The sequence below is a fragment of the Pan troglodytes genome, chromosome 21 (genome assembly GCF_028858775.2).
Source record: "Pan troglodytes isolate AG18354 chromosome 21, NHGRI_mPanTro3-v2.0_pri, whole genome shotgun sequence".
Lineage (NCBI taxonomy): Eukaryota > Metazoa > Chordata > Mammalia > Primates > Hominidae > Pan > Pan troglodytes.
This window is the reverse complement of record NC_072419.2, coordinates 51,963,699-51,985,615: the sequence shown is the minus strand read 5'-3', so window position 1 is coordinate 51,985,615 and position 21,917 is coordinate 51,963,699. Positions and strand designations below refer to the sequence as shown.

The 21,917-nt window shown below is 40.3% G+C and overlaps 1 long non-coding RNA gene across 1 annotated transcript in view; it reads left to right on the top strand.

The window, feature by feature from the left end:
- The window catches only part of LOC129138246 (uncharacterized), a 49,647-nt gene that overhangs the window by 10,039 nt on the left and 17,691 nt on the right, over positions 1 to 21,917 (top strand). The window contains exons 2-4 of the long non-coding RNA XR_008541390.1: positions 8,475 to 8,518; positions 8,957 to 13,365; positions 13,720 to 13,784. This is a non-coding gene — a long non-coding RNA (uncharacterized LOC129138246). The remainder of the gene's footprint in view (positions 1 to 8,474; positions 8,519 to 8,956; positions 13,366 to 13,719; positions 13,785 to 21,917) is intronic.

The following is a 21,917-nucleotide window of genomic DNA, read 5'->3' as shown; positions in this document are numbered from 1 at the left end:
CCAGCTTTTCTTTTTTTCTTTTCTTTTCCCTTTTTTTTTGAGATGGAGTCTCACTCTGTCACCCAGGCTGGAATGCAGTGGTGTGATTTTGGCTCACTGCAACCTCCGCCTCCCAGGTTCAAGCGATTCTCCTGTCTCAGCCCCTCCGAGTATCTGGGATTACAGGTATGCATCACCATGCATAGCTAGTTCTTGTGTTTTTAGTAGAGACCTGCCTCAGCCTCTGATTACAGATTACAGATGTGAGCCACCGTGCCTGGCTGGTATTACAGATGTGTAATTGTTGGGATTACAGATGTGAGCCACCATGCCTGGCTGGTATCAGCTTTTCTTTGTGCCCCTGGAAGAATTCAGCTGTGAATCCATCTGGTCCTGGGCTTTTGTTGTTGTTGTTGTTGATAGGCTGTTTATTACTGTCTCAGTTTCAGAACTCGTTATTGGTCTATTCAGTGTTTCGATTTCTTCATGGTTCAGTCTTGGGAGGGTGTATGTGTCCAGGAATTTATCAGTTTCTTCTGGATTTTCTATTTTATGTGCATAGAGATGTTTATAGTATTCTCAAATGGTAGTTTGTATTTCTGTGGGATCAGTGGTGATGTCTCCCTTATCATTTCTAATTGTGTTTATTTGATTCTTCTCTTTTTTCTTCTTTATTAGTCTATCTTGCAGTCTATCCGTTTTATTGATTTTTTTTTCAAAAATCAGCTCCTGGACTTGTTCATTTTTTGAAGGGTTTTTTTGTATCTCTGTCTCCTTCGGTTCAGCTCTGATTTTGGTTATTTCTTGTTTTCTTCTAGTTTTGGGGTTTGTTTGCTTTTGGTTCTCTGCTTCTTTAAGTTGTAATGTTAGATTGTTAACTTGAGATCTTTCTAGGTTTTTGAGGTGGGCATTTAGTGCTATAAATTTCCCTCTCAATACTGCTTTAGCTGGATCCTAGAGATTCTGGTATGTTGTCTCTTGGTTCTCATTAGTTTCAAAGAATTTCTTGATTGCTGCCTTAATCTTATCATTTACCTAGGAGTCATTCAGGAGCAGCTTGTTCAATTTCCATGTAGTTGTGTTGTTTTGAGTGAATTTCTTAATCTTGAATCCTAATTTGATTGTGCTGTGGTCTGAGAGACTGTTGTGATTTCAGTTCTTTTGCCTTTGTTGAGGATTGTTTTACTTTTGATTATGTAATCAATTTTGGAGTAAGTGCCATGTGGTGATGAGAAGAATGCATATTCTGTTGTTTTTTAGTGGAATGTTCTGTAGATATCTATCAGGTCTGCTTGATTCAGAGCTGAGTTCAAGTCCTGAATATCTTTATTAATTTTCTGTCTCGATAATCTGTCTAATATTGTCAGTGGGGGGTTAAAGTCTCCCATTATTATTGTGTGGGAGTCTAAGTCTCTTCATAGGTCTCTAAGAACTTGCTTTATGAATCTGGGTGGTCCTGTATTGGGTGCATATATATTTAGGATAGTTAGCTCTTCTTGTTGAATTGAACTGTTTACCATTATATAGTGCCCTTTTTTATCTTTTTAAAGTCTTTGTTGGTTTAAAGTCTGTATTCTCAGAAACTAGGATTGCAACCCCTGCTTTTTTCTGTTTTCCAATTGTTTGGTAAATTTTCCTCCCTCCCTTTATTTTGAACCCATGTGCATCTTTGCTTATGAGACAGCATACTGATGGGTCTTGGCTCTTTATCCAGCTTGCCACTCTGTGTTTTTTAATTGGGGGCATTTAGCCATTCACATTTAAGGTTAGCATTATGTGTGAATTTGATCCTGTCATCATGATGCTAGCTGGTTATTTTGCAGACTTGTTTATATGGTTGCTTCATACCGTCAGTGGTCTGTGTACTTCAGTGTGTTTTTGTAGTGGCTGGTAATGGTTTTTCCTTTCTATATTTAGTGCTTCCTTCCTTCCTTGCAAGGTGCTCTTGCAAGACAGGCCTGGTGGTGATGAATTCTCTCAGCATTTGCTTGTCTGAAAAGAATCTTATTTCTCCTTTGCTTATGAAGCTTAGTTTGGCAAGATACGAAATTCTGGGTTGGAAATTTTTTTCTTTAAGAATGTTGAATATTGGCCCCCAATCTCTTCTGGCTTGTAGGGTTTCTGCTGAAAGGTTCACTGTTAGTCTGATGGACTTCCCTTTGAAGGTGACCTGGCCTTTCTCTCTGGCTGCCCTTAACATTTTTCTTTCATTTTGACCTTGGAGAATCTGATAATTATGTTTCTTGGGGTTGATCTTCTCATGGGGTATCTTAGTGGGGCTCTCTGCATTTCCTGAATTTGAATGTTGGCCTGTCTTGCTAGGTTGGGGAGTTCTCCTGGATGATATCCTGAAGTATGTTTTCCAACTTGATTCCATTCTGTCCATCTCTTTCAGGTATCCCAATCAGTTGTAGGTTCAGTTTTTTTTTTTTCCAAGACAGAGTTTCATTCTTACACCCAGGCTGGAGTGAAGTGGCGCAATCTCAGCTCACTGCAATCTCTGCCCCCTGGGTTCAAGCGATTCTCCTGCCTCTGTCTCCTGAGTAGCTGGGATTACAAGCACCTGCCACCATGCCCAGCTAATTTTTGCATTTTTAGTAGAGATGGGGTTTCGCCATGTTGACCAGGCTGGTCTTGAACTCCTGACCTCAGGCAATCCACCCGCCTCAGTCTCTCAAAGTCCTAGGATTACAGGTGTGAGCCACCGTGCCTGGCCGGTTCAGTCTTTTTATATAATCTCATATTTCTCAGTTTTTATTTATTGCTTTTCATTCTTTTTTCTCTATTCTTGTCTGCCTCTATTATTTCAGATAGATAGTCTTCAGGCTCTGAGATCCTTTCCTCTGCTTGGTCTATTCTGCTATGTATACTTGTGATTGCATTGTGAAGTTCTTGTGTTGTATTTTATAGCTGCTTCAGGTCAGTTATGTTCCTCTCTAAACTGGCTGCTCTGGTTGTTAGCTCCTGTGTTGTTTTATCATGATTCCTAGCTTCTTTGCATTGGGTTACAACATACTTCTTTAGCTCAGCAAAGTTCATTATTACCCACCTTCTGAAGCTTCTTCTCATCTGTCATCTCAGCCTCAGCCCAGTTCTGTGCACTTGCTGGAAAGGTGTTGTGGTCATTTGGAGCAGAAGAGGCATTCTTGCTTTTTGAGTTTTCAGCATTTTTGCATTGATTTTTTTTCTCTTATTTGTGGGCTTATCTACCTTAGATTTTCTGTGGTTGCTGACCTTTGAGTGGGGTTTTTGGGTGGGGTTTTTGTTGTTGTTGTTTTCTGTTTGTTTGTTTTTCTTTTAACAGGCCACTGACTGTTAGCACCTGTAGGGCTGCTGTGGCTTTCTAGGGGTCCACTGCAGACCTTAGTTGCCTTGGCTTTTCCTGTAACTCTAGGTATCACCAGTGAAGTCTGCAAAACAGCAAAGCCTGCTTCTCTTCTGGAAGCTCCATCCCAGGGGGTACTGACCTGTTGCTGGCCTGAATGCTCCTGTAGGAGGTGTCTGGAGACCCCTGTTGGGAAGTCTCACCCAGTCAGGAGGAATGGGATCAGGGACCTGCTTACAGAATCAGTCTGGCTGCTTTTTGGTAGAGCGGGTGTGCTGTGTTGGTGGGGACCCTTCCTTGTCTGGACCACCTAGTCTCTCCAGAGCTGGCAGGCTGGAACAGCTGAGTCAACTCAACTGCAGAGATGGTGGCCACCTCTCCCCATAGGAGCTCCATCCCAGGGAGAGATCGGAATTCTGTCCATATAAGCCTGGCTGGGGTGACTGAGGGCTCCCAGCAGGGAGGCCCCACCCAGTGAGGAGGAATGGATCAGGATCCTGCTTAAAGAAGCAGTCTGTCACGATCTGGCAAAGCAGGTGTGCTGCATAGAAGGGGACTAGTCCAGACTGCCTGGACTGTCCAGAGGTGGCAGGCTGAAATACTAGTTGACCAAACTGCAGAAATGGCAGCCACCCCTCCCCCCAGGTCCTGGAAACTCCCCCAGTCTCAGGCAGACTCCGCCTACTGCCACTGTGGCTGGAACTCCAAGCCAGCAGGTCCCAACTTGTGAGGTGCTGTGGAAGTGGGGCCTGCAGAATGATGCCGCTTGGCTCCCTGGATTCAGCCACCTTCCTAGGGGAATATACAGATGGATCTGCCCCCTTGTTGGGGATCCCGAGGCCAGAGTATGTAAAACTCCTGGGTCTCTGTGTGTGCTGGAGTTCTGCTCTGCTGAGACTCCACACAGCTCTGTGTATTGAATCCAAGGCGCTGCTCATGTAGGCTCATGAGGGGATCTCGTCATCTGCAGGTTGCAAAGATCTGTGTGAGAAGTGTGGTTTCCCAGGCAGGGTCGCACAATCACTCACTGCCTCCCTTGTTTGGGGATGGGGGTTCCTTCGGCTCCATGTTGCTCCAGGTGGGCCCTCACCCCACCCTGCTTTTCTTCGCTCTCCATGGGTTGAGCTGATTGCTTAGTCAGTTCCAATGTGAGAACCTGGATACTTCAGTTGAAGGTGGTGAATTCACTTTGCTGCTCTCCTTCCTCAGCAGTGCTGTGACCGCAGCTGCCTGTAATTAGCCATGTTAAATGGTATCTTTAAACATTATATTTCTTTCTATGTTTTTTTGGTGTACAAAAATGTAATTCATTTTATATATTAATCTTATATCCAGTCACCTTCCTATATTCTGTTGTTATTTCTAAATAATTTGTATGTGGTTCTCTTTGCCTTCTACAAAAATAGGCAGTTACCATCTGTGAGTAATGATGGTTTTGTGCCTTCTATTCCAATTATGAATGCTTTAAATTTCTATTTTTTAACATCATTCTGGCTAGAATCTTTAGTACATTGTGGAATAGAAGCAGTGTAGTGGTCATCCCTGTCTTTTTTTTGCAGATTTTAAGGGACTGCTTCTAATAGTTTCACCTTTAAGAATGATGTATACTGTAGGTTTTATTTAAAAAAAAAATGCCTACACTTTATCTTGTTAAGGATATTCCCTTATATTCCCAGTGTGTTAAAAATGTAATCTGTCAAAATTTGAATTTTATAAAACTATTTTTTGCATCTGTTGGGATAATCACATGGCTTTTAAATTGTTATACGGTGAATTGTATTCATAGATTTTTCTCATTTTTACTCTTGCATTTCTGGGATAAAGTTGCTTATGCTAAATAATCTTTTTATACACTACTGAATTTAGTTTGCTAATATGCTGTATAAGATTTTTCTGTCTACGTTTGTGAGTTAGATTGGCCAGTAATTTTCATTTCTCATGCTCTCCTTATTTGGTTTGAGCACTAAGACTATATGGCCTCAAAGACTGAATTCAGGAATAGTCATTTCTAGTCTCTGGATGATTTCATATAAGATTGAAATGGTTTATTCCTTGAAGATTTGATTGAACTTTTCTGAAAATCATGTGGACTTGGTGTTTTCTGTTTTAGGAGATTGTTTCTACTTAGTAAACTTGTTTAATGACTTCCTATTCCTTCTTCTTCTTCTTTTTTTGAAATGGAGTCTCGCTCTGTCATCCAGGCTGGAGTGCAGTGGCGTGATCTTGGCTGACTGCAACCTCTGCCCGCTGGGTTCAAGCAATTATCCTGCCTCGGCCTCCTGAGTAGCTGGGATTACAGGCGTGCACCACTACGTCTGGCTAATTTTTGTATTTTTAGTAGAAATGGGGTTTCACCATGTTGGCCAGGCTGGTCTCAAACCCCTGACCTCATGATCTGCCTGCCTTGGCCTCCCAAAATGCTGGGATTACAGGTGTGAGCCACTGTGCCCAGCCCCTATTCTTTCTTTTTTCAAATTTTATTTTATTGTGGTAAAAGCACTTAACATGAAGTCTACTGTTTTAACATATTTTTAAGTGTATGATACATTTTTGTTGACTATAGGTACAGTGTTATATACTAGATCCCTAGAGCTTATATTTCTTTTGCTTGACTGAAACTTTATGCCTGTTGATTACTAATTATCCATTTCACCTCCACCCAGGCCCTGGCAACCACTGTTCCACTATTGATTCTATAAATTTGACTATTTTAGATACTTCATATAAGTGGAGTCGTGAAGTATTTATCTTCCTGTGACTGGCTTTTTTCACTTAGCATAATGTCCTCAAGGTTCATCTATGTTGTGACATATTGCAGAATTTCCTTTTTTTAAAAGGCTGAATAGTATTCCATTGTATGCATATACTACATTTCAAAAAAATGTCTTCATCTGTCAACGTACATAAGATTGTTTTCACATCTTGGCTGTTATGACTAGTGCTGCAATGAACATAGAAGTGCTAAGGGTTAATATCTCTTTGAGATCCTGAGTTCAGTAATTTTGAATAAATATTCAAAAGTGGGATTAGTGGATCATATGGTAGTTCAATTTTTAATTTTAAAAGGAACATTCACTCTGTTTTGCATAGTGGCTGCACCATTTTGAATTCCCACTAATGGTGTGCAAGGGTTTCCTTTTCTCCATATCCTTGCCAACACTTATCTTTTGTTTTGATAATAGGCACCTGGCAGGTGTGATGTGATAGTTCATGTGGTTTTGATTTGCATTTTCATAATGATTAATGATGTTGAACATCTTTTCATAGACTTGTTGGCCATTTGTATGTCTTTGAAAAAATGTCTGTTTGGGGACTTTCACTATTTTTTTATTTTTTATTTTTTGTTATTGAGTTGTAGGAGTTCTTTATATATTTTGCATATTAACTGTTATCAAATGTATTTTTTACAAATATTTTCTCCATTCCATAGGTTGCATTTTCATTTTGTTGATTGTTTCCTTTGCTGTGCAGAAAATGTAGTCTCCCTTGTTTATTTGTGTTTTTGTTTCTTGTGCTTTTGGTTTCAAATAAAAAAAAATCATCGTCCAGACCAATGGAACTTTGTCCCTATGTTTTCTTCTAAGAGTTTTACAGTTTCAGGTCTTATGTTTAAGTCTTTAGTCCATTTTGAATTGATTTTTGTGTATGGCGTAAGTTTTCCTAACATCATTTAATGAAGAGATTATCCTTTCCCCATTGTATATTCTTGGTGCCTTTGTTGGAAGTTAGTTGACGGTACATGCAAAGGTTTAATTCTGGGCTCTCTATTCTGTTTCGTTGCCATATGTGTCTGTTTTTATGCTAGTACCATACTGTTTGGATTACTGTAGTTTGCAATATAGTTTAAAATCATGACGTGTGATGCTTCCAGCTTTGTTCTTTTTGCTCAGAATTTCTTTAGCTATTCAGTGTCTTTTGTGGCTCACATGAATTTTAGGATTGTTTTTTCTATTTCTGTGAAAAATATCTTTGGAATTTTGATAGAGATTGCATTGAGTCTATGGAGTAATTTAAGCATTATGAACATTTTAACAATATTAATTTCTCCAACTCATGAACATGGGATATCTTTTCATTTTTTGTGTGTCATCTATAATTTCTTTTATCAATATTCTATAGTTTTCAGCATACAGATCCTTCACCTCTTTGGTTATATTTACTCCTATTTTATTCTTTTTGATGCTATTGTAAATGGGATTATTTTTCTTGATTTCTTTTATGGATAGTTTGTAGTTAGTGTAGAGAAATTCAACTAATTTTTGTATATTGATTATTTTATCCTGCACTTTTATTGAATTTATTAATTCTAACAGTTATTTTTGTTATTGAGTCTTTAGAGTTTTGTATACATAAGATGCTATCTGTAAACCGAGACAATTTTCCTATTGTCTCTGTTTCCTTCTGCTTTCATACTTGGATGACTTTTATTTCTTTTTCTTGCCTAATTGTTCTGGATAGGATTTCAAGTATTTTGTTTAATAGAAGCGGTGAGAGTAGGCATCCTTGTCTTATTCCCGATCTTAGAGGCAAAGCTTTCAGCTTTTCATCATTGAGTATGATGTTAGCTATGGGCTTGTTATACATGGCCTTTGTTATATAGAGATACATGGCTTGTATACCTAATTCGTTGAGAGCTTTTATTATGAAAAAAAAGTTGAATTTTTCTCAAATGCTTTTTCTTTCTTTCTTTCTTTCTTTTTTTTTCTTTTGGAGACAAAGTTTTACTCTTTCATCCAGGCTGGAGTGAAGTAGCATGATCTCGGCTCACTGCAACATCCACCCCCTGGATTCAAGCAATTCTCCTGCCTCAATATTTTAGCATTTTATCCTTTCTTGTCTCATTAAAAGGTACTTACTTATTGAGCTCCTGCTATATTTCAGTAACTATTCTCAATGTTGGGTATATAGAGATGAATTAAACAAAGTTTTGTCCTCAAAAGTTGTATACGAATCTTGGCTCCAAGGCTGGGAAGCAGAACCCATGAACAAACAAGATTTCACCTTCAAAATTGTAAATTCCATTCCTAACACAGCCAAACCCACCTTTCCCAGCAAACCTAAAATTATGTTGGATTGTTGACTAAGCACTTATAGGAGGCAATGACAGAGTACAAGAGTGCTCTCCAAAGGGCCATAGTCTTCATATTATTCATATTTATCTTCTTCCCAGGTGACAGCAAGAAAAAGTGACTCTTTTTTCATTGTGTCTCCCAAGTATCCTTATTGACTTGGTATAGCCCCTACTGAACTACTGATCTTTCACCATCTCTGCTGGGATGGACTGAGAAGAGAACTCCCAGCAAGAATTTGCAAGATATCCATAAGCATTGTTATTTTTTGAACAGTTTTATTCTGGCTTCATTGTGGCCAAATTCTTGTCTCTTAGCTTTTCATCTTTATTCACTCCCCTGGGGAAGAGTTGGACCTATCTATTAGAGCATCTTTTCCAAGATTCCCCATGCCTGTCACTTGTTCTTAATAAACTAAATAAACTCATGATTGGCTGAAGCATCCCTTCAAGATTTCATCCTGGAGGGTCAGCCTGTCCTGTGTGGTTGTGTGTCAGGTACTTTCCAGTCCGGCCATGTTCCCTTCAAAGCAAGTTGATACTGCTGAGTTACTGGTTACTTAATTAAGCCTCCCAACCACCAGACTACAATCAAGAACTTAGTATCACAAATTACCTAAGGTAAGTGGTGTTATCTCTATTTTAAGCATGAAAAATTCAAGTTTTGAAGAATTTAGATGATTTGCCATAGTAGCACAACTATGGTTAAGTGAGAAGTCATGGTGTATAGATTATATTCACTGATGAAGGGGTGAAAATCCATCTTTCTTCTTCCTTAATGCCATTCCTTATATCTCACCCTTTGCAGTAAGTCCTCAAAATGTTAACAATAATCATAACCATTCATATTTCTGTCACAGTGCATACAACATATTTTTATGCATATTATATTATTTAATCTTTTTGTATAGTCTTGTGAAAATGAAGAACAATTGCTTATGCTGTTTTCCTAATGAGGAACACAAGGCTCACTGGTACAGAGTTGGCAGTAATGGAGGCAAGCAGAGAAAGGCCCAGGCTTTGTGGAGCTTGATGCTTGTATAATTATGGATACCTTGTTTTAGAAAAATAATGCAGAACTACTAATACAAAATTAGAAACGTAAGTGAATATTTATTTGAAATAAAAAAATTGCAACAAATTACAAACTTAACAAAAGCTTACGAATATATCAAATATCATGAATCCCAGAAAAATAACACTTTATTATTATTATTTTAAATACCTTTATAATACCTTTTTAATATTTTATGGCTGATTATTTTTGATTGTCTCTTCTTATGACTATAGTTTTTATATCATTTCTGTAGAGAGAACAGAAGGATAATTCAATCTTTGCTCTAGCATGGTTGATCAAAAATTTAAAGTTATTATTGGTAGTTTAGGAAAGATTATTTCCATTTCCATAACTTATCAGTAATGCCACACTGTCATGTCCTCTGCAGTTTCTGGCTCAGGTGGTGCTACATGCCGGGGGCAAGACCTTGGAGAGTTCTAGCCCTTTGATTTTGATTTCATGGCACCTTATTGCAGCCTCTTAGTCACTGATCCAGCTCTATCAGGTCCTCACCACCCCCACTGTGCCTGTCCTGGGTTCATGATATGGCCATGAAGCCTTGAAGCCTGGCCCCAAGGAGGTTGCCATGCAGTGTCTGGTTGATATTTCTCCTTGAGGTTAAATATGGGATCAATTAGCCTGATGAGTGCAACCAAGGGCAGGTAATCAGTGAGGGTTGTCCAGATGTTGATGTGGTAGGTCCTTAAGACCACCACCAGGGCACACACAGCATCCCTGGACTGGAACAGTGCTGCTTGTCTCTATGCCAAAGTGGGGTTTCTGCTTCCTCTCCTCATCCCAGGAGGAAACTGTGCTGAGCTTTGGAAGGGGCTCTTGCAAGTGTTGACCTAAAGCTTAAGCTTCAAGAGTTTTATGGTAGATTAGCCTTTATTGCCAAGCTCAAAAACGATTTGCAAGTTAGATAGATATTGGGCCTCCAGTTTCTTGCTTCTCAATACCTTCCTAAAGGTGGACCAAGAAAAAACATTGTAGAGGCCTGTGGGGAAGGAAAGATAATTAGTCCATTTATTCTTCTTGATTCTTTAAACATCCTTGGACATCATGTTGGGTCTCTAGAGAATTACTGTCATTGAACTGTCTGTTGTCAGGCTATGCTTAGGAACTCCTTAAAGAAATAGCCCCCAAAAACTTTTCCTGGAGTCTAACATGAAGCTGTCATAGAGGGTGTCCTCTGTCATGATCACCTTTAATTAGCCATCATTTTTTAGACATCAGCTTTATGTAGCTTAAAGCAATGCTTTCCATTAGAACTTTCTGTGTTCTGTATTTATAATGTGTAATATGGTAGCTACTAACCACATGTGGTTATTAAACACTTGAAATGGAAAATAAGGCTAAGGAACTGATTGAATATTTTATTTTATTGTAATTCATATGAATTAACATTTAAATATCCTCTCGTGACCAGTGCCTACAGTATTGGATAGATCAAACTCAGATTATTAAAACAGTGATAGCCAACCTGTATGTAAGAGACCTGCCTCACTCAGGTCAACTCGAACCACATATGGTCAGTTTCTGGTAGTAAAAGAGTCTATAGATTTTTCTGAACAGTATTTCCTGCCCTGGATCAGGGGTCACTAGGTTATGGTAGGCCAAAGATAGGGCACTGCAAAAGACAAAGAGAGGGACTAATTCTGTCTGGAGTGAACTGGTGAAGTTTCTATGGAGTGTTTAATTTAATAGAAACCTTGAAGCATGAGTGGGAGCTCATCCGCAGCATGGTGGGCTCACCAGAGCCTGGGCAAGTGCTCATGCGCCTAAACTGCTCCACTGGCCTCCACCTGCTACTATTTATCACGCTCCTTTGTACAGGGTTAATCAAAGGACTAAGCTGAAAGACCACCATTCTAATTTGGAACATCTGGAGACATCAGAAGGCCCATTAGAAGACCCTAAACTTCTAATTTTTTCTTTCAAATACTCTGAAACGAAATCCACCAACTTATGAATACTATCATTTTTTTGGTGGTGGAATTCCACAGGACTCCATTTTGTTCACCATTCTTGAAGCATCAGTAAAATAATAAAGATGATTCCCACTCCCTCTTTTTTTTTTGAGATGGAGTCTCACTCTGTCGCTCAGGCTGGAGTGCAATGGTGCACTCTCGGCTCACTGCAACCTCTGCCTCCTGGGTTCAAGCAATTCTCCTGCTTCAGCCTGCTGAGTAGCTGGGATTCCAGGTGTGCACCATCACGCCCAACTAATTTTTGTATTTTTAGTAGAGACAGGGTTTCACTGTGTTGCTCAGGCTGGTCTCGAACTCCTGACCTCGTGATCCATCCACCTTGGCCTCCGAAAGTGCTGGGGTTACAGGTGTGAGTCACTGTACCTGGCCCACTCCCTCTTTTTTCAGAGAAAAAACTGGAACCTGAATGAGTGACCTTGTAAGTGAGTTGCTGGCAGTTTCTACCTTTGCAGAGACCAAGTTCTTCCATCTACATGGCCTTGTGTTGTCCTCCCAATACCCCAAGGCATGGATGTTTTCTTCATATTTCACATGAAGGAGGTGACTGTCTCAGAGAGGTACAGTGAGCAGACCAAAGTCTCAGAGCGTGAAGGGCTCAGCTTGAGTCCCTGCCCAGGGTGCTGTCAACCCGGAGGCTAGAAGAGCTTGTTCCTTGACAAAGCCTCAGATCTGAGTGCCCTGGGTTCCCCCTGGGCCATGACTTGGTTCCTTACGTTGCTCTGTGTTGCAGAATTCATGCTGGACTGCACCGTGCCTCTCCCAGGGAGTGCAGAGATAGCCCTTGGAGGGGAATGATGGAGGAGGAGGCAATCAGGTAATGAGAGGCCATTCTGACCTTGTGGGAATGTGGTGCCCCTGGTGAGGCTACAGGAAGAAAGTGAGCATCCCTGGGAATCTCACACGAGGAAGGCCAGACCAAATCCCTGTACGTACAAAATGCTCTAGGAAATATGCCTCAGTTGGCAGGCATGATGACTTCTGAGCCCTTGTGTTTGATTCTGTAGAAGAAAAATATTTTCAAATATTAACTAGTGAAGTTTTATTTTTAGAGATATATATTTTTCTTTCAATTACTTCCACCATTAATATTAGACCATGAAGCTCAGTTCTCTTGCCATAGGGAAGGCAGAACCTCAAAAAACTCAATGACACCAAAGAGTTATATTTATGCTTCTGCATTCCAATGTAGAGCATTGAAAGATATGGAATTTAATTGCAAGGGCTAGTCTCTTCAAAGAGAAGTGGTTGCCTAATCCCCAAAATTCACAGCAATTATGTTGGCAAGTAATGTTTTAAAGCTTACATGGATTGTCTATTTTAACCTCACTATTATTGTTCCAGTCTTAAGGATGAGGAAGTTGATGCCCAGAGAGAGGTTAATTAGCTTGTCTAAGATCACTTAAGGTCACTTAGCTAAGAAGCCAGGATTTGAGCCCAGGTGTTTGGCTTTGAGCCCATGCTTAATCACTCTGCACATTATCTCATATGCTGGGTATTCTGCTCATGGTAGGGAATACAGCAGGGAACAAGACTGCCAGGCTTCCCTCAAAGGGCTCATTGGTTGAGTCTTCCACTGTGGGTCTTTTGAAATTTCATATGGGCCTTGCAAAGCAGGAAAAAACAAGAGTACTTATTTTACTCATGAGAAAAAGAAAGTAAAAAAGAGGGAATTGTCTTACTCAAGGTCATAGAAAGACATAGTTGCAAGATGGGATTAGAAACCATATGTCTCATCAGCACCCTATGTCCTTTCTCTGCCCTGGGAGCACACTCCATTTAGCAGGCTTGCGGCTAGTGTTAATGTCTGGACAATTAATCAAAACTTCCTTTGGGCTGGATCTCCAGAGCCCAAGAACACTGGTGGCCAAAGGATGGTGTCTTGTGAAAGGAGGGCAAGCAAAAGTGTAGGACAAATTTCGCTTTGGGATTTTGGTTACACCTGCAGGTACAGTGTCCCTGGGATAAGGGTGGATTCTGGGTCGGGGGAAGGTCTGTGGATAAAGGCATTTGTGGGTGTGTTCAGAGAGGCAGAGTCAGAAATTCACGGATATGGTGATGGGATGTGGTGATTGGGAGGGGAGGAGGGCTTTTCTAATCAGGACTTTTATGGAAATTATCCTTGGTCAAGAGAAGGGGCATGTTGGCAACATGGCCACCAAGGAAAAAAAAAAAAGGAGAGATCCAGCACAGTTGCTGGTAAGGGACTCTTCTGCTGGGCTCCCACCAGCAGCTCTAGGATCAGACCTGGATATGAGATATCTCTTACCTGTTGCGCTTTTGAAATGTTTCTGATGAACAGACTATCCCACAGAAGGAGGAACAGCACTGAAATCCTTTCTCGCAATCTTCCTGCATTGTACACAGGTGAGTACAGTTTTCAGGTGCTGATATGCAGGGTGGAGGTTCCAAGATATACTCTGGAACACAGAACAAGTAAGAGAAGGGCCTCACTAACAGGCTGGAGTAATGTTCAGAACTCAGAAAGCCCAGGGAACTGCCAGGAAACCTGCCACCCTCATCTGCCTTGCATGGTTCCAGGGTGGTGGCATCAGGTTTTGTCCTCAGCTGCTGCCTTCCTCTGAGTTCTGAGCAGGGAAGCAGGGCATGGATATTTTTTGATCAAGAATAGAGTTTGGTAGAACCCTGCACCCATTGGTCATTCACCATCCTTGTAGTTCAGATGCCAAGCCCCCATTGACTATGGTTGGGTCCATATCAAGGGTATCTATGGTGTATGTGGTGAACAAGAAAGAGGTTTGTATGTTCGTTCTGCACTGATTCATTGTGTGGTCTTGAGCAAGTTGTAGAGCTTCTCATTAACAACATAGTTTACCCTGGGGTTAACCTAACGTGGGTTATTTGTGTACAGGAAGAATGAGTGAAAGGTAAGTTTTGGTAAAGGATGAAGACCATGCGTTAAACTGAAGGTACTGGATCAGAGAGCTGGGACCCAATTCACAAGTAAGTTCTGGGAGTGACTTCTTTCATGGTAAGAAGGGTGGGGATTTCAGAATGGCATTCAAAGATTCAGCTTTTTTCTTCCTTGGTGTCTCTCGATCAGGAGGCCAGAGCACCAGGATGCCCCACTTTCTACTGTTAGAGAAGAATAAGCATCATTATGTTGACTTCCTATTTCCTCCCCTACCCCCAAGTATTTCAGTTCAAAGCTAAGACCTACCTGCCCTGGGAGATTCTTCCCTAAGTCCACAACCCACAATCTCCTTTCTATTCCTGGACTCTAAAGATGGGCCCCATTAATCCCTTTCCCCAAGCCCTTCCAGGTCCTAATTTTTGTACCTTGTGATTCTCCCTTTCTTTGGGGGCAAAAGTCAAAAGTGGGGCATTCTATTGCAAATAGAGGAATTGTGGGTCTATTCCTCTGCAAATATTTGCAATTAGAAGGAAATCTATAGGATATTATGATGATTTGAAAGGAATGAATGAAGAAAGAGGTCATGACTATAACTGTAGTAGCAAACGGCACCAGAATTGGGGTAAAAGAAGCTGAGGTTCAAGCTGTTGACAATTTAACAGAGACCAATAACTAGTACTCACCCCTGGCCTCTCAGCTATTCTATAGCTCACTGGGGCACTGCAAGAAATTGGAACTAATCCACACTTTGAAGAGCTTGGGGCTCAACAGAGCAGTTTAGAGATAGACACCATGATCCAGAGATCTCAGAGAGGTCACCCTTTTCAAGTCTTGACCCCTCTTCTGGGTATCTGGTCCCAACTTCACTCACAGCACTTACCAGTCTTTTAGAAAGCCTCTTTGCGCCTTTCCTCAAATTCTGATTCTCCAGTTAACTCTACCCTGGGCACTCCTATTTTCTTGTAGCTTGCTTAGTCCCTCTTAGTCCTACAAACCTGCATGCCTTTTCTGAAACTTCTTAAGCAGGACCTAGCCTCCCCAGACACATGAGCTACCACACTTATCCCTCTTCTGAGCCGCCAGTATTCTGAAGATGTTTTCCCCATAGAAGAGTGGATGTATGATGAATAACAGTTCTTTTCCCACTTGGTATTGGTTAAGGTCAACATTACTAGAGCCAGAGCTCTTTTGAGTTGAGCTGGGCAGTGGTGGCTGCTGAGATGGACTCTACACTGTCCCATTGATGCTAATTACCGGTAATTGTACAGTACCTCTGGAGTTTGAAAATGTGGAATAAAAGGCAAGACTTCCTTTCCCTCCTTCCCAAAACATCCTCCAAGGCCAAGGTTATGTAGATTCTAGCTTGAGTTCTACCAACTTCGTTGTCTCTCTGTTTTATTGCTTGAAAAGTGAGTCCAAGCATCCATGAAGGAGCCACGGGCAGCAAGACTAAGCTGGATGATGAGGCTGATCACATTTACAGCATTTAATATTACTGAGCATTTACCATGGTTTAGTAAGAGTGAGCTATGTCTGCATGCATTATCTGTTCTCCTCCTGTATTCATTATAAGGATAAAAACCTAAGGCCCAGATACTATGCCCAAGGTCACTCAGCAACAGAGCAGGGATTCAAACCTAGATCTTGCCAACAATAAAGCGTGGGCCCTTGAACATGACACGGTATTTTTCCAAGAGGTGTGACAGACTGTCAGCCCTCAGATCCTCTCCTATCCACACATGTTACTTCCCTCCTTGGGCCCAGATCCAGCACCTACTCAGAACACGCTGCTTGGGACTCCCAGGCACCAGCTGCAGTGCTAGGCAGAACACCACCAGGAACTGGAGAGGCAGCACAGGCTTCATGGTGTCAGTGGGATGGGTGAGTAAGTTCTGGCCAAGGGTTGCTGGGTTTGACCAGGCACTGCTGTGAGGAGAAGAGAAGGAAAGAGGGCAAAGTGGAGGCCCAGTGTGACTAGCCTTTCACCGTGTACTCCAATCAAAACCGGCAGGGCAGGAATCCAAGCACCTCCCAATCACACCCACTCCAGGGTCACGTAGTGTTTTCATATCCTCCTTTATTCCCCTAATCTTGACCTTGCTATCTCTTTCATCTGTATCTAGATCTTATTCATGTCCCTTAACATTTTTTTATAATTTTCCCCTGTGGAAATTGTACATTTTATATTTATTCACAGAGGATTGAATTTTTTTTTTTTTTTTGAGATGGAGTCTGGCTCTGTCACCCAGGCTGGAGTGCAGTGGTGCGATCTCTGCTCACTGCAGCCTCTTCCTCCCAGGTTCAAGCAATTCTCGTGTCTCAGACTCCTGAGTTGCTGGGATTACAGGCGTGTACCACCATGTCCAGCTAATTTTTGTATTTTTAGTAGAGATGGGGTTTCACTGTGTTATCCAGGCTAGTCTTGAACTCCTGACCTCAGGTGATCTGCCCTCCTCAGCCTCTCAAAGTGCTAGGATTACAGGTGTGGGCCACCGCGCCTGGTCTGAGGCTTGAAGTTTTAAAAGGAAATTGTAAATGTTATCATAACTTTTCAACTAATTCCTTTTGTTTACTGCTAATGTAGAGAAGTTAACTTTCCAGTTTGCTCAAAAATCTCCACCATGACAATTATTTGACCTCACTGAAACCAATAAACATTGACTCTTCACTTCCCTATTTCGTAGTCCTCCCCTATAGGCGTTTACTTTTCTTTCTATCAATGTAGGACTCAGAACCTGTCATTTAAATCTCCTTGCTTGAATCTGCCTACAAAAACTGCAACCCTGAATGAATCCAACCATCAATTTCATTGAAGCTTGAACCTAGGCAGATAATTGTTGCTGGGGGAAAATAACTCAACTGGGCTACTAAACAGCACAATAGATGCACCATCACCAAACCAAAAAGGGTCTGGCAGTCTTACTAAGTTTCTTCAGTAAGCCAGTGTTCCCACTTTCTACAAATACTATTTCAAACTTGCTTTCCTCTCTTTAAAGCTTGGATCTTTTCTTCTTTCCACAAATTTGTAACTAGTTAGCTTGCTAAATTCTCCCATTGTTTATTATGGTTTCTTTGTGTGTTCTCTTCAGTGTTTATCATAGGCAAATAAGCAGTTATAGTTTTCTTCTTCAAACTTTATGCCATTTTTAATGCCTCACTGTGCTCGCTAGGCCCTTGAGTACATCATATGTAAGTGGTGATAATATTTTTGTCTGATACCTGATTTAAAATGAAAACTTCTTGTTTCCCCTTTTAGAATTGTCTCCACTTTAGGTTTCTCATAAGTACCCTCTATCAGGTTTAGAAAGTTTTCTTTCATTCCTAACAAGAAATTTTAAATTAGTTTATGTCAGATTATATGTATTGCTTTTTTCTATGTATATTGAGATGATAACATTTTTATATCCTTTAATCTGTTAAGGCAGTGAACATTTTCAAACATTAAGCCATTTCTATGGTAATATAAGGTGATCATTGAATATTATCATTTTTATATTGTTTGGTTTAGTTTGCTATTTTTAAGGTATTTTACATCTATGTTCATAATGAACTGGGCCTGTAACTTGTCTTTCTCATATTGTCCTTGCTTGGTTTCATAGCAAGTTTATGCTGACTTCATAGGATGTGCTGAGTAGCAGCCCTTCTTTATCAATTCTCTAGAAATTCTTGATTTAAGATAATTAGTTACTTGAACTCTCAACTCTGTTTTTCTTGCACGAATATACTCATTTGCACCTTGTTGTTTTCATTTAACAATATATCCTGAAAACTGCTCTCCAGTAGTTCATAACAATTTTTCCTCTATTACAGCTGCATTTGACATACACCTTAGTCATATAGCCAGTCTCCTATATTTGGGCATTTAGGTAGTTTCCAAGATTTTGCTATTATAAATAACGCTGCAATGAACAATTATGCATAATTTTCTGTATTGTTGGAGGTATAATATCAGTAAATTTCTAAAAGTGTGATCATTGGTTAAAAGGATAAATGCACGGCTGGGTGCGGTGGCTCACGCCTGTAATCCCAGCACTTTGGGAGGCTGAGGAGGGCAGATCATGAGGTCAGGAGTTCGAGACCAGCCTGGTCAACATGGTGAAACCCCATCTCTACTAAAAATACAAAAATTAGATGGGCGTGGTGGCACATGCCTGTAGTCCCAGCTACTCAGGAGGCTGAGGCAGAAGAATCGCTTGAACCCGGGAGGCAGAGGTTGCAGTGAGCCAAGATCAAGCCACTGCACTCCAGCCTGGGTGACAGAGCTAGACTTTGTCTCAAAAGAGAAAAAAGAGGATAAATGCACATATAGTTTGGCTAGATATTGCCGATTTCTACTTCATAAAGATTATACCTTTTTGTAATGCCACCAACAATGTGACTGTGCATGTTTCCTACAGTCTCACTAACAGAACGTGTTGTCATGCTTTTGAATTTTTTCCAAAACAATTGGGTAGGAAATGTTATTTCTGTAGTTTTTGAGGTTCATTTACTATGTAGCATGCACCAGTACTTCATTCCATTTTATGGGTGAATAATACTCCATTGTATATGTATATATATCACAATTGTTTATCCATTCATCTGTTGATGGACATTTCAGCTGTTTCCTTGCTTTGGCAATTGCAAATAATGCAGCTATGAACATTTGTAGATGAATATTTTTTTGAGTATATATTTTTAACTCATTTGGGTAAATATTTGGGAGTAGAACTGCTGGGTCATATGTTTAACTTTGTATGTTTACTTTTTGAGGAAACTCCAAACTCTTCCCACAGTGGCTGAACAATTTAATACTTCTATCAGCTATGCACGAGGGTTCCAATTTCTCCACATGCTTGTCAGCACTTATTATTTTCCTTTTTAGAAATTATAGCCAGTCAAAAAATGTGAAGTGGTATCTCATGGTTTTTATTTGTATTTCCCTAATAACTAATGATGTTGAGCATTTCTTTCTTTTTCTTCTTCCCCCTCCCCCTCCCCCTCCTTCTCCTCCTTCTTCTTTTTTTTTTTTTTAGATGGATTCTCACTCTGTCGCCCAGGCTGGAGTGCAGTGGTGTGATCTCAGCTCACTGCAACCTCTACCTCCCAGGTTCAAGCGATTCTCCTGCCTCAGCCTCCTGAGTAGCTGGGATTACAGGCGCCTGCCACCCACACCTGACAAATTTTTGTATTTTTAGTAGAGACAGGGTTTCACCATGTTGGCGAGGCTGGTCTTGGACTCCTGACCTCAGGTGATCCACCTGCTTTGGCCTCCCGAAGTGCTGGGATTACAGGCATGAGCCACCGTGCCCAGCCGATATTGAGCATATTTTCATGTGCTTGTTGGTCATTTTTATATTTTCTTTGAAGAAATGTATATTCAAGTCCTTTGCCCATTTTGTAATTGGGTTTTTTTTTTTTTTCTTCTTGAGTCGTAAGAGTTCTTTAATATATTCTGGATACTCACCAGATAGATGATTTTTTCAAATATTTTCTCCCATTCCATAGGCTGTCTTTCCACTTTTTTGATAGTCATTTGAGGCACAAAAGTTTTTAACTTTGATAAAGTCTGATTTTTTTTTCTTTTGTTACTGTGCTTTTGGTGTCTTTTCTAAGAATCCATTGCCCAGTCCATAGTCATGAAGATTTACTTCTACATTTCTTCTAAGAATTCTGTAGCTTTTATGTTTAAATCATTGGCTTATTTTTGAATCAGGAAGTGTGAATTCTACTTTTTGAAGATTGCTTTGGCTATCCAAAGCCTTGGCTTCGGTTCAGCCTTGCTGGGAAAAACATGCAACTGGCTGGGTCACAGAGCCAACAAGGCACTCTCTGTTTTTCACTCAGAATGCACAAAATGGGGGAAATGGGAGACCCCACAAAGTACAACAATGAAAAGGCAGTTTTGTATGAACTTGAGGATCAAGTTTTCTGTTTCTCAAATAAAGAAAAATCCGGCCAGTTGTGGTGGCTCACACCTATAATCCCAGCACTTTGGGAGGCCGAGGCGGGTGGATCACCTGAGGCCAGGAGTTCGAGATCAGCCTGGCCAACATAGTGAAACCCCATCTCTACTAAAAATATAAAAATTAGCCAGGAGTGGTGGCACACTCTGGTAGTCCCAGCTACTCAGGAGGCTGAAGCAGGAGAATTGCTTGAACCTGGGAGGCGGAGGTTGCAGTGAGCTGAGCTCGCGCCACTGCACTCCAGCCTGGGTGACGGAACGAGACTCCATCTCGAAAAAAAAAAAAAAAGAAAAAGAAATACCTGTTGGAACTTGATTGGAATTGCATTGTAATGCCGTCTTAATAATTTTAAGTCTTCCAATACAGAATATGGGATGTCGGCTAGGTGTGGTGGCTCACGCCTATAATCTCAGCACTTTGAGAGGCCAAGGCAGGTGGTTTGCTTGAGCTCAGGAGTTCGAGATCAGCCTGGGCAACATGGCAAAACCCTGTCTCTACAGAAAATACAAAAATTAGCTGGGCGTAGTGGCATGCGCCTATAGTCCCAGCACCTGGGAGATGGAGGTTACAGTGAGTCAAGATCATGCCACTGCACTCCAGCCTGGGTGACAGAGCCAGATGCTGTCTCAAAAAAAAAAAAAAAAAAAAAAAAAAAAAAAAAAAAAAGATGGGATGTCTTTCTATTTCTTGAGGTCTTCTATAACTTCTTTCAGCAATGTTCTGTATTTTGTGGTATACAAGTCTTTTACCTCCATGGTTAAATTTATTTCTAGGTATTTTATCCTTTCATAGCCTGTTGTAAATCAAATTGTTTCCTTAATTTCCTTTTTGGATTGCTCATTGCTGGTGTTTACAAAAACAGCTGAGATAGTTTTACTTTCTTCCCAATTTGGATGACTTTTATTTCTTTTTATTACTTGATTGCTTTGGTTAGAACTCCATTACAATGTTGACTAGCAGTGGTGAAAGATGCATCCTTGTCTTATTTCTGATCTTGGGAGAAAGATTTTGATCTTTTGCAATTGAGTATAATGATCATTGTATATAGTTTTTTATAGGTGCCTTTAATCATGTTAAGGAAGTCCTTTATTTCCTAGTTTTCTGAATTTTTTTTAATTATAGAAGGGTGGTGAATTTTGTGAAATGCTTTTTCTGTATCAGTTACGATCGGAAAACTTTGAGAAGGATTGGTGTTAATAAAAAAAATGTTTGGTATAGATTTTATCAGTGAAGTCATCTAGCCCTAGGCATTCTTTTTGTTGAAGAGAGTTGTGTGTATTTTTCAAAAATTACTGATTCTATCTCTTTATTTGTTATAGGTCTGTTAATATTTTCTATTCCTTCTCAAGTCAGTTTTGGTGATTTGTGAGTTTCTAGGAATTTTTCCATTTCATCCAGGTTATCTAATTTGTTGGTGTAAAATTGTTCATAGTATTCTCTTATAATTTTTTTAGTTCTGTAAGGTTGGTGGTGATGTCCCACTCTAATTTCTGATATTAGTTATTTGTGTCTTTTCTCTTTTCTTCTTAGTCAATCTAGCTAAAGATTTTCAATTTTATTGATCTTTTAAAAAAACCAAGTTTTGGTCTTGTTGATTCTTTTTATTGGTTTTCTATTTCCTATTCCATTTTTCTGTGCTCACATGTTTATTATTTCCTTCCTTCTGCTAGCTTTGGGTGT